At 40.1% G+C, this 16,897-nt stretch overlaps 1 protein-coding gene across 1 annotated transcript in view; it reads left to right on the top strand.

The window, feature by feature from the left end:
- The window catches only part of CCDC68 (coiled-coil domain containing 68), a 50,169-nt gene continuing 34,764 nt past the window's right edge, over positions 1,493-16,897 (top strand). The window contains exons 1-2 of the mRNA XM_001926362.7: positions 1,493-1,643; positions 15,256-15,351. The gene's annotated coding sequence lies outside the window, so the exon portion shown is untranslated. The remainder of the gene's footprint in view (positions 1,644-15,255; positions 15,352-16,897) is intronic.

Genomic DNA, 16,897 nt, shown 5'->3' with positions numbered 1-16,897 from the left:
GATCCACAAGTTGATCTACTGGGGTGTGTGTGTGTGGGGGGGGGGGGATTCTTTTTACTTCCTATTCCTAGAGTGAGAATCAGTAATTGTGGGGTTTCCAGGAAGACTCCGAATAATCTTCAGATTTGGAAGACTTTGGTTGAAGTTTTCCAAATCTGTTAAATGTGAGAGGGGCAGAGCAAATAATTAATGAATTTCCTTTTCTCACCTGCTCTGTAAGAATTTTCAAAAGGGCACAGGAGCCAATCTGAAAGATTTCCCCATCGTCAAATGTGGAAAAATTTGAGCAGCAAATTAAGTAATGTACTGTTGAATTACAGCTCAAAATATACAAGAAATATATATATAAATCCATACTGATTGAATAGATAGGGATATGGGAGAGAAGGAACACATCTCTACAGAATAATTCCAAATAATGTAGATACGCCTCCCCCCAGGAGATGGACTTTCCTTCTCCCCACCCTCTCTTGAAATATGGGCTAAACTTAGTCATCCAAAGATGGAAAGAGAAAAATAGTAGCTCTGCCTTGGAAAAACCAGGGAGACACTACTTTAACCAAGTAACAAGGATTGCTGTCATGCAGCACCTAGTAGGATGTGGTCTTCCTCCCCCAAACCCCAAACCACAGCCTTATCATGGGAAAACATCAGACAAGACCAAATGAGGTTGGTTTGGTGTACACACGCTACTAAATATGAAATAGGTAAGTAACAAGGATCTACTGTAGAGCACAGGGGAATCTACTCAATGTCCTGTGGTGGCCTATTTGGGAAAGGAATCTGAAAAAGGATGGATACAGGTATAGGTATAACTGATTCACTTTGCTGTACACCTGAAACTAACACAACACTGTAAGTCAACTATACTCCAGGAAATTAAAAAATAAAAAAATAAATAAATGATAGATATCCACAAAATAGCTTAGCCGAAGTTTTCAAAACTGACTGAGTTAAGGAAAACAAGAAAAGACTAAGAAACTGTCATAGACAAGAAGAGACTAAAAAGACCTAACACTAAGTGCAGTGTGGAAACCTGAATGAGATCCTGGAACAGAATGGTATTAGGGGGAAAACCAGTGAAATCTAAAAAAAAGTCGAGTTTATTTAATAGAAAGGGATCAGTGTTACCTTCTTAGTTTTGACCAGCCTACTATGGCGATGTAATACATGAATATTAGGGGACGTCGGCAGGGGGGTTTTGGAGAATTCTATACTCTCTCTGCAACTTTTTTTGTAAATCTAAAATTACTCCGAAATAAAAAAGGCTTATTTATAAGCAACAAAAACAAAAGTTTATTGTTTGTGCAAAGAGAACATTTTAATAAAGCAGCGACTACCCTCTTTACATGACTCAGTTACTGAGAGGTACGCAGTGTTGAGGGATGCAGGGAAGGCACCCCGGAGCGCCTGGGGCCCGGCGTGTGCTTCCGGGGGCGGCAGGAGCCTAGGCTCCTCCCCGGAGCCACCAGGGCGCCGGACTCTGCCCCGGGCGCTCCCTGAGGGGTGGAGCCAGCCAGCCCCACGGAGAAGACTCAGCCCAGGTCCAGAGCCGAGGGGAGGAGCAGCGGCAGAATCCTGCTCTGGCTGAGCGCCCTCCAAGGTAGACGAGCCCCTGCGATCCGCGCACAGGTCACCCCCAGGTGAGTGAATGTCCAGGTGCCCTTGGAGCCGGTTCCCCCAGCGCCGCCCTCACACCAAAGACATTTTCCTGTAAACAGATCCTCGGTTAGGAGGATATTCTCCCTGTAAACCTCTCTTCTGGACTTGAATTCCTTGGGCGAAAAGTTTGTGCTCTTCCAGGAACGGAGCTTACCTTCCTCGAGAGAGAATGCCCCACCCTTAGCCCTGTGCACACCTGATTATTTATTTCGATTGCTGTTATGCCGTCCCTCGGCCAGGGGTTCTCGCGATTCAGAGGCGGTGGAGAAAACATGCTGTCACCTGTGAACCCCCGCGCGGCGACTTTGACAGATCACCGCGCCTGAAATTTTTAAGAGCACAAACGAATGCTTGTGAGTGAAGATGGTTGTCTTACACCTTCATTCATCCGTGCTGGCATCTGTAGCTGCAGGTGTAGCTAAAGGAGAACAGCCTATTGGTTGACAGTGCTATCTATGGTCATGGGATTTTAGAACTGAAAGTTACTCAGCCCCAGGCAGTTGTGCAGAGGAGCAGTGTCAACTTACGGAAAGAATAGCACAGGACGGTGCAAGGGTAGATTTTAGATTGGATGATGACATGGCTGTACATTTTCAACCTTCTTTGAAAGGAAAAAAATTACGTACATAATCAAATATTATTATTTACATATATAAATTATATATGATCATATATATATGCACAGAAGATGCAGTTAGCCCCATACATAAATGAAGCATAACTCAAGCATACATAACTATTTATACTATAGTTGTTTCATTTCAGGAATCAAAACCTTTGTTACTTCCTTTTATATACAGTCTAGATGAAGTGTCCAAAAGGGAATTATTCTGCATTTGCAATAGGGAAAACATAATCTGTCCTTTTGATTTTACCTGTGCTATTAAATATTCAGTTCTGCACAAGTCTGGCTTTTCAGAAATACGATCTGAGCTTTAGTCTCAGATATCCTAGCGGACACAAATGGTGCTGCTGTTTCCTGGGCTGCACTGCCCCTCCCCCTAGCCCTCCCTCTATGCCACTGATTTGAGAGTGGTGGTCCCTGACACAGAGGAATTTGTGCCTAAGGCAGGGCCTTCTCAATTACTTACAGAAAGAATGAAAATGGCTGACACTTCCTGCGACCCAGGAAAACTTAAAGGTTTTTACCTTTGTGATTTGCTGAATATGGTAACTAAAGCTGCACTAACTAAAAAGAGACTCCTGAAATATATACAGATACTATTTCAGTTGTATAATTCATTGTTGTGATTTCATGAATTAATAACAGGGATGCATGTATTTGTTAGCTTTTTGATTTATAATGTGCTGGACAGTGGGCTTGAGCTATAATCTAAAGCCCTGACAAAGCTGAAAAACATAAGCTAGATTTGGCCAAAACTAAAAAATGAGGTGTACATTTATTTGTTTGGAATTATGACTGAAAAAGGAAACAACTGAAGAATTTGGAAGGGACTGTAAAAGTCTTTTGAAGTAGTAGCTTTGAGTCTTTGAAGTGAGATATTTACATCAAAATTAGATGGCCATTTGTTGATAGAAAAAAAAATATAATGGCAAAATGTTACTCTGAATGTAATAGCCTGTTTAAGTGTATTTACATTTTACTGAGCATGGAAACAGCCATCCACTGAGTCTGGAAAACAAAAGCAAGCACGTGCCCGCGTGTGTGTGTGTGTGTGTGTGTGTGTGTGTGTGTGTGTGTGAGAGAGAGAGAGAGAGAGAGAGAATTTAGGGGCCTATTCATATACTCATTGAACCAATACTTGTTGAGTGCCTGCTGTGCAGGGCACCCTGTTCTGTCTTGGGGACACAGAGGGATACAGCTTTGTGCAAATAAGACACATTCTTGTCCCTGTGGAATTTACACCAGTTTGAAATCCTTCAGGGCAACCCTGAGGCCATAGATTAGGGACCACACCTAATCATCCATCTATTTTTAACAGTGACTGATTAGTTTCAAATCACTGACTCTTTTACACTGACTTAAATAGATTTTAAAAGGAATTTGCGTCTTAGGTCAGTTTCCTCTTTTGCTTAGGCTGGGGAAGAATTTAGGAATATTGTAGTCTGTTAATGCTATGCAGTATTTTGATATTAAACTTGAAATAGTTTAATATCAATTTCATGGGAATTAAATAAAAACTAAACTTGGAGTAGTAGATGCCAGTAATTTAGGGGGAAAAAAAATCAATGAGTGAAAAATTTCAAATTGAGAAAACTGTATCCAAGTTTTTTTTTTTCCTGTAAGTTAAAAAATATGACTACAGTCATATTTTACCTCAGAGCAGAAGAATGACTTTATGCAAGGCATTTTTCCCTTTTTTTATTCTTTTGCTGTTTTCTCAAAAGCAGGTTTATTGGAAGTATAATATACATACCAGAAAATCCAGGTGTCCAATTCAATGATTTTTAGTAACATTTATGGAATTGGGCAACCATCATCACAGTACAATTCTAGAACATTTTCATCCCCCCTTAACCACCCATCTTAAGGGGCTGTTTGCAGTCACTCCCCATCCTCAGACCCAGCCCCAGGCAACCACCAGTCTACTTTCTGACTCTTTAGATTTGCCTTTCCTGTACACTTTATACAATGCAATCATACAGAAGAGTGTTTAGCATCTAGCTTCTTTCACCTAGAATAATGTTTTTGACGTGCATTCACATTGTGGCAGGTATCACTAGGGGTCCCTTTTTATTGCTAACTGATGTTCATTCTGCTGAATGGCTATACCACATTTTGCTTACTCATTGATGGGCCCTTTTGCCATCACATTGAAGTGGTAAGACAGAAATTTGTGTCCAGCTCCCATGATAGCATAATTTTAAAATAACTGATAGGAGCCAAACTCCTATTTATATTTATGAAAAATATATTCTTGACATGGATTACTGATATTTACTGAATGTATCATAACTGAGATCTTTCTGGGATACCCCATGAAAGTAGTAAATAGTAAACCCTGTGCCAGTGGCAAGAAGCATCCCTCATTCGTATACTAGGTTGGACCCCGAAAACCTTTAACTCTTGACATCGATATTTGCAAAGAGCCCATGTCTCCACTGATATGTTTTCTTCACAAACAATATGCATTTAAAATGGTTTTTTGTTTGTTTGTTTGTTTTTTTAATTCGGCATATGGAAGTTCCTAGGTCAGGGATGTGACATTACTTTACAGCTGGGGTAATCCTGGATCCTTAACCCCACTGTCCTGGGCTGGGAATCGAAGCCACAACTCCAAAATGACCCAGGCCGCTGCAGTCAGGATTCTTAACCCACTGTGCCACTGCAGGAACTACAAAAGCTGGGGGATTTTGATGATCGTTTGACCCAACAGTGATAACTGAAATACTCTTAAAAATATGAGCACTTCTTAGTAATATATTTTAGTGGCACACTTAACATAAAGCCTGGGTCGTCTATAGCCTTAAGCCAGAAAGGAGTGCATCTGGATTTACATGCTTTTGGTTTTATTACTCCGTAGTTTCTATGACTGGAGTAAAGAATGAAGCTGATCAACTGTTTGTTGACTTTCCAAATTAGCCATTAGTTTGAGTTCTTAAAGTTCACAACCGAAGAGTTGGTACTCCTTTTTCCTCCAGGGTGTTTAGAGGAGCTAGAACCAAATTATAAATTATTCCAGGTTCCTGTTAAGCACTAGTGTTTTCTGTGAGTAGTCTACAGAACAAACCAAGTAAGAACTTTCTAGCACTACAAAATAATTGGCTTTTGTTATATACTTCTCTTCGGGAACCAGGACCTTAAACAGCAATTCCATCAGAGTGGTTTTCTTATACACTCCCATTCACCCTACTTTGTGTCAACTCTTAATGGCAAATGCATTTTTAGTGGGTTACACCTGACAGCTTATGGCTAAAGATCCTCTGTAGGGAGATTTCTCCAGTTGAGTGGAAACCCTTCTATAAAATGTTGGCAGATTCTGTGAAACTGGAGAGGACGCTCTGTCTCCGAATGTCTATAAGTTACTGCTGAAATTGCAAGTTCCTATTAGGGAAAAAAAAAAAAAAAGAGCATTAAACCTTTTATTGACAACCTGGAATGCAAAGGATTTTATTTTTAAGCTCCTAAAATTTGGAAATAAGGTAGTCTAGGTTAAATAGTTTCCCAAAGCTGGATGTGCTCATTTGGAGCTAATTTTGTCTGCTGGAAATATCAGAACAACTTACTGGAACTCTTGGCTCAGAACACTACTGTTTGCTGATCTGTGGTTAGAAGAATTGACACATCTCCATTGGTAACCTCTCTTTTTCTCTAACCTGGTAAGGATTTTAAGATTTCTAGAACAGGTGCATTTTTATTGCTTTTACACTGGCAATTTCATTCCAAATGTCTCCTGAGTGTCAAATACCAATTACAGGAATCCATCTTCATCCTTCTCACTTTTACACACTTGGACATCGGCATGGACACGCTCCCCGTGTTGTGTCTACTCACCAAGAGCAAGGAGGCTCACTCAGCCATTGAGCCATAACATAAGCTTCTTGTAATTACTTGGTGGGTTCATTCACTCATCACTCATGTTCACGTGATCTGATATAAGGAACTTGGTTTCACCCAGAACCAGGAGCTGCTTATCACCCCTGTATCTCTCTATTATCCCCTGGATTTTGGTAGGAGGCTGTGCTGGAGTCTGACCTCTTCCTGGCACAGGAAAATGATCAGAGGAGGTGGTAAAGCACCATCCCAGCTGCTTCAGGGATGAATAGACCCTGTATTCACTGACCAATAGTCTACGTACTTACGCTCAACTGTGAAGAATGAAGACATGTTATATATCTAAAAACAATTAGGAAAGAGTTGGTAGATAAGGAATTCTTGGTTCAAGAATTAGATTTAAATCTTCTTACTGCAAGTATACTTATATAAGTGTTATATATTCTTACATATTTCCTCCTACTTTTCCACTTTAATGAATAATAATTATGATAACTTTCTTAAGATGTTTTGAGATGTCCCTGTTTTTATCACCATATTGAATGTCAGACTTCAGGGACTGCTGTATGACCAACAGCTCTACCTACCTGTCAGCAGTTACTTGCTTTTTAACAATTCTGACGCCATTGCTCTTTTTGCAATTTATACTTTTGGAGGGAGGTCAACATTTCGAGTGAATGAAAACAAATCCAGCTAACTGTGGCTTCCAGTTCATTCTGATAAAATCAGTGAGGTTACTTGGATCTTGAAATCTCAATTGTTCTTGGCTTTTTCTAGGGTACTGTTGAATTACTGTTTTTCAAATAAAAGTATATTTTAAAAACGCATCTAAGTTCTGTAAGTTTTGACTAATGATTTTAGTCATGGAACTATCATCGCCATCAAGATACAGAACAATTCCATCACCAACTCCCCTCTCCCCCTCCCCCCACATATTCTTCTGTGTCCCTTTTGGAGTCAGTCCCTTCCCCATTCTCCATCCCCAGGTCAGTGTTCTGTACCTATAGTTTAGACTTTTCTAGAATGTCATATAAATGGAAACTTGGAATGCGCAGCCTTTGTATTTGGCTGTTTTCAGTCAGCATAATGCACTTGAGAGTCATCTAGGTTGTTGTGTGTATCAGTAGGTTATTTTTTGTATTGATGAGTAGGATTCACCTGTTGGTGAATATTTGAATTTTTTCCCCAGTGTTTGGCAGTTATAAACAGTGCTGTTTTATGGAACAAAACAAATCTCCTAAAAGAGGGATTTCTGTGTTTACAGTCTGTGCTTAACTTTCTAGGAGACCACCCAAGACGTCAGCCCTGTGGCTGTACATTTTCCTTTCCCACCAGCAACACACAGGCATTCCAGCTTCCCCCTCTCCTCACCCACACGCGCTATTACCTGTTTTGTCCCCCCTGCGTGGGATAATTTTTAACATGAAGTAAATGATATTGAAGCTAACATATCCCAAGACCAATTTAAGACACTGTAGATATTTTATAAATCCCTGAGACTTTTACTTCTAAAACATTTCATAATCTCCACAAAAGAAATTTTCTGAAAGAGCACCTTCCTTATAATGTTACAAATGAAGGGGCTATCTGTCAGTGACAACGCTTCTTTTTGTATTGTCTTCCCTGACAAGTCCTAAGTGGCTTTTATGTTGACTGTTGATTGGATCAGGAGGGGTACAAAGCAGGAAGAACAATTGAGTGCGAGGATGAGGGGTAGGAAGAGTGAGGGGACAACTGGCCTTAGGCCTTGACACTTTCAAATGATGCTCTAAAAGCAAATGTCTATGATGAGTTGTGAACATAAAGATAATTATATGCTCTGAATTGTATTAGGGTCAGATATCCCACGATGCACTTTTTATGTGTTATCCCATTTAGTCATCATATAATTGTCCTATGAGGAAGTTAGCAGTTTCATTTGGGTTCTTCAGTTGAGGAGGCTAAAGCCTAAAGGAATTTAAAAGCTTTTCCAAGGATGCCCAGCTAGGGGAGTAGGACGGTCTTGTGGGCACAAACGATTGAGTCCCAAGCCATGAAGTTGCACCGCCTCTGTTTGTGGATTAAGTCCATTGTGACGACACCTGCTCAGGCTCCTGAAGGACACACCTGGGGGCTCACAGCACTGTTAAGTAACACTGTTACTTAGCCACTTACTTTGGAAAACCCCTGTGATTAAACTTGCTTGGGCCCAAGAAACAAGGCTTAGAAATCTGTGCAGAATGTAGCAGGAGGCAAAGCAAGAAGTGGGAAGGAGCCTCAGATGTGTGGGTTGGGGTTCACGGCCATCATTATTGAGCCATCTCTGCTTGATCTTGGGGAGTCTTGTTCCCTCATCTGTAAGATGGAAACAATAGCACCAACCCCTCAAGGTGTTCATGAGGATTATTAAAGGCAGCACCTGCCAGACTGCGTGTGGTGGGCTCTCAACAGATCCTGGTCCCTCCTGCTCACCCTTCCCCCCATGGGAAGAGATTCAGGTGATTTGCCCCACTTTACAGTTGAACTGCTATACTGGGCACTGGACAAAACTTTTAGCTGTCTTTCGAAGCTTCGAATTATACCAATGAAAAATGAAGATAGATTATTTCATTAAAAAGACACTTGGATTTGGAGTTCCCTGGTGGCTCAGCAGGTTAAGGATCCAGCATTGTCACTGCTGTGTCTGGGTCACTGCTGTGGTGCAGGTTTGATCCCTGGCTTGGGAACTTCTTCATGCCATGGATGAGGCCAAAAAAAAGCAAAGGCCTTGGACATGAGGTCAGTCTATTTAGATTCAGGTGATGAGGTTAATTCTTAAAAACATATTGCTTTCCTGTGACTTGGTTGCCACAATATATAGATATATAGACATACAGGTAATATTTCTAGCACAGGGTATTGTGATGATAAATTTCAACAATATATAGAAAATAATTTTTTTTGTAAATGGCACAGTGCTTTGTCAATGGTGCATATTTGTATATTGTATTTGTACTAATATTTCAACCCTTCCCCCCCAAACTAAATAGCTCTTATTTCATATCTATGAGCTTTTTATAGCACTTACTGTGATATAAATATATGTGTGTATACAAATGAGTAGCATTTAGAAATGAATAAAAATTTGTTCTACTTAAAAAAAATCTTAGACTATTACTTGCACACAGCATTGCCATTACTTGGGCTCAGAGTTAACATGAGTGTCTTTTGATATACTGTGCAACATTTTTAGTCGCCTGAGATTGAGCCAGCTGACACTGGAGGTCACCATTGTGCCGTGTATTGTCACTGCGGAACAGGTGTGCTATTCAGTATTCAGGACACGGCCACTCTCTTCATCGGTCTGGAGATATGTGAGCTTTTTTACCTCTCATATAACCTAATTACCCTGGTAGCACTTTAATTGAAACTTACCCTTTCAGCTTCTCATTTCTGAGCTCTCTATACTAGTGAACAAGGATGAAATAATTATCAATATTGTTGGCTCAGAACCGAGAAGCTGAAAACTCAAAAATGGTGCTAAAAACCCACCAGGGCTCTTGGTTTCTAAGCAGAATCATTTACTCCGGCTAACCTAAGTAGGAAAGGAATTTACTGGAAGAACATGGAGCAGCATCCAGAATTGATGGGAAAACTGGGTCTGGAAATGGGAGCGCCCACTCCTGGTACCTCAACCAAGATCAGTTTGTAGCGAGAAGAGGGTAGAGTCCTTCTGGCCTTGCCATTGTCACCACACTGATGTCCTTGCCACTGGACACAAAGCACAGTTCTGGGCCAGACCCCTTCCTTCCCAGAATAATGACGGGATTTTCAACAAGCCCAAGGGACAGTCCATTCCTGGCCTTTCCAGGTGGGGATCTGCTGGCATCTAGGAGTTGTACCTGTGCTCTAGCCCCAGCGAGTGAGGAAGAACAAGCAAGGGATCTTTCCTGCAAAGGCTCCTGCAGGTGATGAGACCACATAGCTGGGAGGGGGATTCCATCCTGGCACCCACCACTGTGTGGCCAATTGCACTTCCTTGCCCCTTCTCAGGGCTGACCTGGAGTCAGTTGTATATGTCCTGTGGCCCCTGGCAGCGTCCCAGACTTTGGTGTACCCTGCATTTCCTTCAACCCTAAGGGGGCCATATCAGCCAGGACTAGAACTGTTTTGAGTGGCTAAGGGAAAACTCCTTAGGTAAATGAAAGTCTCCAGTTTCCGTCTGTTTTTCTAAAGAATCCCTGTCCATTAAAACAAAAAAAATCGTAGGCTACACTGTGTACCTTGTTTTTAGAACATGACTTCAAACGAGTTCAGCCTCTGTTCTTGCTCTCTTCCCCCAGATGGCCACATGGCTTTACCTCCTTTAATTTAAGTCTTCAATGCCGCCTCTTCAGATCGGCTTTCTCTCACTACCCATCCAAAACAGCACTGCTTTTTATTCTGTTGTCCTGCTCTGCTTTTCTTCATGACACTTGTCAACGCCTCTGATTATGTTCCTTACATATTTATTGTTTTGTTTAATGTGTCTCCCCCTTCAGCTCTGAAAGTTCCATGAAAGCAGGGTCTCTGACTCATTTCTGTGGCCACATCTCCTAACACAGCTGTACTCAATAAATATGTAATATATGAATGAATCAATCAAGGGTTAAATAAAGGAAGGAAACACTTCTGTTAAAATCTCTGGACTATAAACAGTGCCTGTATTCATTTCCTAAGGTTGCTGTAATAAAATGACACACACTGAGTGGCTTAAATGTAGTACTCTCCTGTCTCACACTTCCTAAGGCTGGAAGTTCAAGGTCTAGGGGTTGGCAAGGTTGGTTTATTCTGAAAGCTGCAAGGAAGAATCTGTCCCATGCTTCTTCTTCTGCTTCTGGTGGTTCCCTGGCAATTTCTGGCATTGCTTGGCAGCCACCTTGATCTTGGCCCTCAACTTTACATGGAGTTCTCCTTATATGCATCTGTGTCCAAATTTCCCCTATTTATTCAGGCATCAGTCAGACTTGGATTAGAGTCATGCTGCTCCAGTATGACCTCATCATAACTAATTACATTTGCAAAAAGTTTGTGTCCAAATAAGGTCACGTTTGGAGATATTTGGGGCTGGGGGCTTCAACATATGAATGGAGGGGGGCAGAATTTAACCCATAACAATGTCTTATATGTGTTTATTGTGTAATGACTGAGCCATGCTTATGTCATTGATCAAAGAAGTAGGTTTAGGAGTTCCCGTTATGGTGCAGCAGAAACAAATCTGACTAGGAACTATGAGGTTGCAGGTTTGAGCTCTGGCCTTGCTCAGTGGGTCAAGAATCCGATGTTGCTGTGAGCTGTGGTGTAGGTCTCAGACGAGGCTTGGATCTGGCTTTGATGTGGCTTTGGTGTAACCTGGCAGTTGTACCTCAGATTAGACCCTTAACTTGGGAACTGCCATATGCTGCAGGTGCAGCCCTAAAAAGCAAAAAAAAAAAAAAAAAAAAAAAAAAGTAGGTTTACATAATCTTGGGTGCCCAGTGATATGTTGGTTTATCACATGGATTCTAATTCACAATAATGTGTACAAGTTGCTTTGTAAATGGTAAACTGTTCATTAGATGTTGTATGATCAGCTGAGGATCTTGACAAATATCTCTGCATTATCAAGAAAAAATCAATACCATGGACTTGTTAGTCTTAAAATCCCCCAAAGAGGATTTCTCTTTATCGAGCAGCTCGATCTGCAGACTGTTTAAAGTACTACCTGATTCTTCTCTACTACTCACACTACTTGTCAGCAGTAATTGTGGGTAACAGCTTTATATTTTATTTACTTTTTTTTTTTTTTTTTGTCTTTTTGCCATTTCTTGGGCCATTTCTGTGGCAGATGGAGGTTCCCAGGCTAGGGGTCAAATCGGAGCTGCAGCTGCTGGCCTACACCACAGCCACAACAACCCTAGATCTGAGCTGAGTCTGTGATCTACACCACAGCTCATGGCAATGCTGGATCCTTAGCCCACTGAGTAAGGCCAGGGATTGAACCCATGTCCTCACGGTTACTAGTTGGGTTCATTACTGCTGAGACACAATGGGAACTCCTAAGCACTATTATAAGTGCTTGGCAAATGTTAAGTCACAATAACCATAAGTTGTTTATTATTTTTATTATTAATAATTATTAATACTAATATTAATATTACTGATAAAGAAACTGAGGCACAGAGAGGTTGAGGAACTTGCTCAAGGTCACACAGCTAGTGAGTAGCACAGTCAGGCCATGAAACTAAATAGTCTGCCTCCAAACCTTTTTGTTGTAGCACTTTCTTTCTTCACAGAAAGTCTCACGGAAAAATTCAGTGTGTGAGAGAACAAAACAAAGCAGAGCTGCTCTGGTTCAAGTCCAGACGGCAAAGCTCTGTCTGCTCAGCACCTCCCCTTCCCCCGGGAGCCGCGTTGTTCGAAATGTCCTGATCTAGGAAATAATACCTCTTGGCGTAATGCCACTTGTAAGCTGTCTTCAATCCACTCTGGCATAAAACAAATACAATTCTTTTCTCACTTTAATTAACTGATTGTGTTTTATTTTGAAATTTTTATCTGCCTAATCTACTTCTGGCAGAAATGAAATGCTATGATGGATTTTCCCCAGGACGGTAATGCCATATGGCAATTTAGGCTTTGCCAGCCAGGCTTAAGTTTCCCTTGGGTTTCTTTGTACAAATGAAGGACTGTGGTCATGGGAGTTTCGTGAACCAAGAGAGAAATGGGATTTGATTTCATATAAATAGAGTTGAAAATATGCTTTGCAACCAGATAGGTATGATTTACCCTCTCTGTTATAGATTGCTTATTGTCTGTACTTATTCATAAAATAAATCATTAGAGCAACAATATTAACAATTACTGTCCACTGAGTGTCTTCTGCAATCAGGGATTGTAAAACGTCCTCATTTTTACAACTCTGGGTGTTATCACCCTTATTATACTGATATGTAAGTTGAGGCTAAGATTTTATGTAACTTGTTTAAGATGCTCAGCCAGTGAGGGGAGGATGTTTTGATAAATATCAGTGGCTAAGGAGCGGAAGTTTTTTTAAAGTTGTTTTTATTGAGGTATAATTTATAATGCAGTATTAGTGTACAGCAAAGTGATTCAGTTAATTAATTTTAATTTAATTTTTTTTATGACTGCACCTGTGGCACATGGAGCTTCCCAGGCTAGGGGTTGAATTGGAGTTGCAGCTGCCAGCCTATGCCACAGCCACAGCAACACCAGATCCAAGCCATGTCTTCGACCTACACCACAGTTCATGGCAACACTGGATCCTTAACCCACTGAATGAGGCCAAGGATTGAACCTTCATCCTCAAGGATACTAGTTGGGTTCTTAACCTGCTTAGCCACGAAGGGAACTCCCAGTTATTTATATACATATATTTACACATATATGATATATACATATATACCTTTTCAGATTCTTTTCCATTGTAAATTATTATAAGATATTGAGTCTAGTTTCCTGTGCTATAACAGTAGGTCCTTGCTATTTAGCTATTTTATATATAGAAGTGCATATATATATATATATATATATATATATCTGTATATAATCCCAAACTCCTAATTTAACACCCTCCCCACCCCCCATCCCCTTGTGTAATTGTTTTCTATGTCAGTGAGCCTGTTTTTGTTTTGTAAATAAGTTCATAGGTGGAAGAGAATTTTTGATATTAAGAATAAAAGGCATGGAAGAGAATATGTTTTAGGATGCATCAGGTGAGGCCTGATGCATTTTTCATATTAATGAAGGACTTCGAGAATGCAGTGGGATCCATTCTAAAGAGTGATTAATCTCTATGAGGAAATGCCTCTTATCATTTGGTAATGTATACCATGACTAACACACTAAAAAGAGAACAGAAGGGAAATTCCTATTGTGGCTCAGCGGGTTAAGAACTTGACTAGTATCCATGCGGGTGCAGGTTTGATCCCTGGCCTCCGATTTGGCGTTGCTTCAAGCTGCAGCATAGGTCAGCGATGTGGTTCGGAGCCAGTGCTGCCATAGCTGTGGCTTAGGCCAGCAGCCAAAGCTCTGATTTGACCCCTAGCTGGGGAACTTCCGCATGCCATGGATGCAGCCTCTTTTTTTTTTTTTTTGGTGGGGGGATTTATTTTATTTATTTATTCATTTTTGTGTGTTGTTAGGTGTTTCTTTTTTTATTACTCAATGAATTTATCACATCTGTAGTTGTATAATGATCATTTTCAGCCTTAAAAAGAAAAATAAATACACAAAAATAAAATTAAAGAGAACAGAAGCTAAGTCAATCAAATGGGACTACATATCAAGGGAAACTGAAGAACATTTGCAACTTAGACTAAATCTGTTGCTTTGCTTGCCTCTTTTTTTCCCACTGCTTTTGATTCTACTTCCTGCCTCTAACCCAGGTGTCAGCAAACTTTTTCTGTAAAGGACCAGATAGTAAATGTTTTAGATGTTGCTTGCCATATATTTTTTTTGTTGAATCTACTCAATTTAGCGATTATAGTGCAAAGGCAGCATAAACAATATGTAAGGGAATGGCCATAATTATTTTAGAGTAAAACTTCATCTATGGACATTAAAGTTGAAATTCATATAAATTTCATGTGTCATGAAATGTTATTCTTCTTCTGATTTTTTTTTTTTTGAACCATTAAAAAAATGTGAGAACCATTCATAGGGTCTCCTAACAGATAGGAAGCCAGACTGGGCTCCTGGGCCAGGGCTTGATGGCCTCCACTCCTGCCGACCATCCTTCTCTCATTTCCAAACACATTGCTTACTGTCTCTGTGGGTGTTTCTTTTACTTCCACATTTAAATGTTGTTTTGGACTAATAACTTAATCCTGAAAGAGACTTCAGAGGTTTGAGTAACAGAAGTAGTTCCACTCACATTCTACAAAAAACACACTTGCAGAGCTACTACTGCCAAATCAAGTTCCACCGAAACAAATGGAAGCCACAGTGGCTGTCTAAGAGGATTTAACATAAAATGGAAAATTCTTGGCGTACTCTGTCAATTTCATTGAAGGATAAATGTGGGACTTTGAGGCATTCCCAGAAGCTATCTAATTTGAAAGCTGGCAAATATGAAAATTCTTTGTGTGTTTTAACAGCGTAGGTCATTGCTAAATTTTAATTTTTTTTTTTCTCACTAGGGAATCTGGCTTTAATGTGATGGAAACACTCTTGATCTTGGTGTCCAAAACATGAAGGTTTGACTCTGAGCTCTGTTAGTTTTACTGTGATTTGGGGTAAGTTGACATCACATACAAGACTCTTGGCTTCCTTATCAGTAATATAAGGTTAATAATTCTACCTCACAGAGCTTTTATTTTTAGTTTTAGTTCTTTTCTATTTATTATAAAAATTTCAAGCAGAAACAAAATAGTAGAGGATTATTGTGAACCTCATGTGCCTTTGCCCAGGTTCCACAATTCCTTGCATTTTGTCAAACTTCTTTCAACTTTACCTCAACCCATTTTTTCCTCTCTTTAAGTACTAGAATAAAATACCCTCTTTAAAATTCCAAATGTAATATTATTTCACTTGCAAGTATTTCAGTATGAATGAGTAACAGATAGGATCTTTTCTTTTTTTTTCTTTTTTTTTTTTTTAGGGCCACACCCACATCCTATAGAAGTTCCCAGGCTAGTGGTCAGTCAAAGTGGAGCTGTAGCTGCCAGCCTATGTCACAGCCACAGCAATGCAAGACCGAGCTGCATCTGTGACCTACATCACAGCTCACAGCAACACTGGATCCTTAACCCACTAAACAAGGTCAGGGATTGAACCCACATCCTTCTGGATCCTAGTCAGGTTCATTAACCACTGAGCCATGACAGGAACTCCCCAGATAGGATCTTTTTAATACTCGGTAATTCCAGTGTCACACTGAGCAAAATTACAATAATTCTCTAACATCATCTGTTATCCAGGCAATGTTAAAATTCCCCAGTCGTTTCAAAGATGTCTTTATATAATAGCTGCTTTATTTGAATCAGGAGCCAAAGAAGATTCATATACTGCATTTGGTCCTATTTTCTTAAGACCCATAATTCATGGCAATTTCTCTTCTCTTATCCCCATCTTTCTTCATAGAATTAATTTGGGGAAAGAGTAATTTTTGCTCCTATAAAATGTTACATAATCTGGATTTGGCTGAATGCAACCTTCATCCTTGTAGAGTCATTGAACAGGTTCTTTTTGTTCAGATATTTACCATCATTTGCTAGAGGAGCTGCATGTTTCATGGGTGATGCTTTCTGCTTGTGACTGTACCACATCCAGAAGATATACTGTCTGATTGTCTCTCTTTTAGTTTTCTGTTAAAGATTGATTAATGGGGTACCTTGGGTTAATGCATTCTTCACGAACCTCTCACCAGTTTTTAGCACTGGTGGATGATTCTCGCTTAGATCCATGACTTCACAGGGGGTTGTGAAATGTAGGTTTTCTAAATCCGTCAGTCCTGTTGGATTTATTGGCAGGAATTCTTTAGCAAAATTTTCCTAATCAACTGTTTGATTACAATGAAATATATGGTAAATTCATATCTTAGAGGCAAATAAATGCTTGTTGGCATCCCTCTTACCCCTTATTGGGGGCTAATTTTTAGTCTAACGGTGACCTGTCGCCATTGAGTTTGATAATGAGAACTCTTGTTGGTAGTGGTGGTTTTTCTCTTAACATCATAACTTTAGGAATTAAAAAATTTTCGGTATGTTTTAATCCATCAGAGACATTTCTCTTCAGGTTGACTTTTGTGTCTTATTTAGTAGTATTTATTGGATCACTTTT

The sequence above is a fragment of the Sus scrofa genome, chromosome 1 (assembly GCF_000003025.6).
Source record: "Sus scrofa isolate TJ Tabasco breed Duroc chromosome 1, Sscrofa11.1, whole genome shotgun sequence".
NCBI lineage: Eukaryota > Metazoa > Chordata > Mammalia > Artiodactyla > Suidae > Sus > Sus scrofa.
The sequence above is the reverse complement of the archived record's forward strand: the minus strand, read 5'-3'. Positions and strand labels throughout refer to the sequence as shown.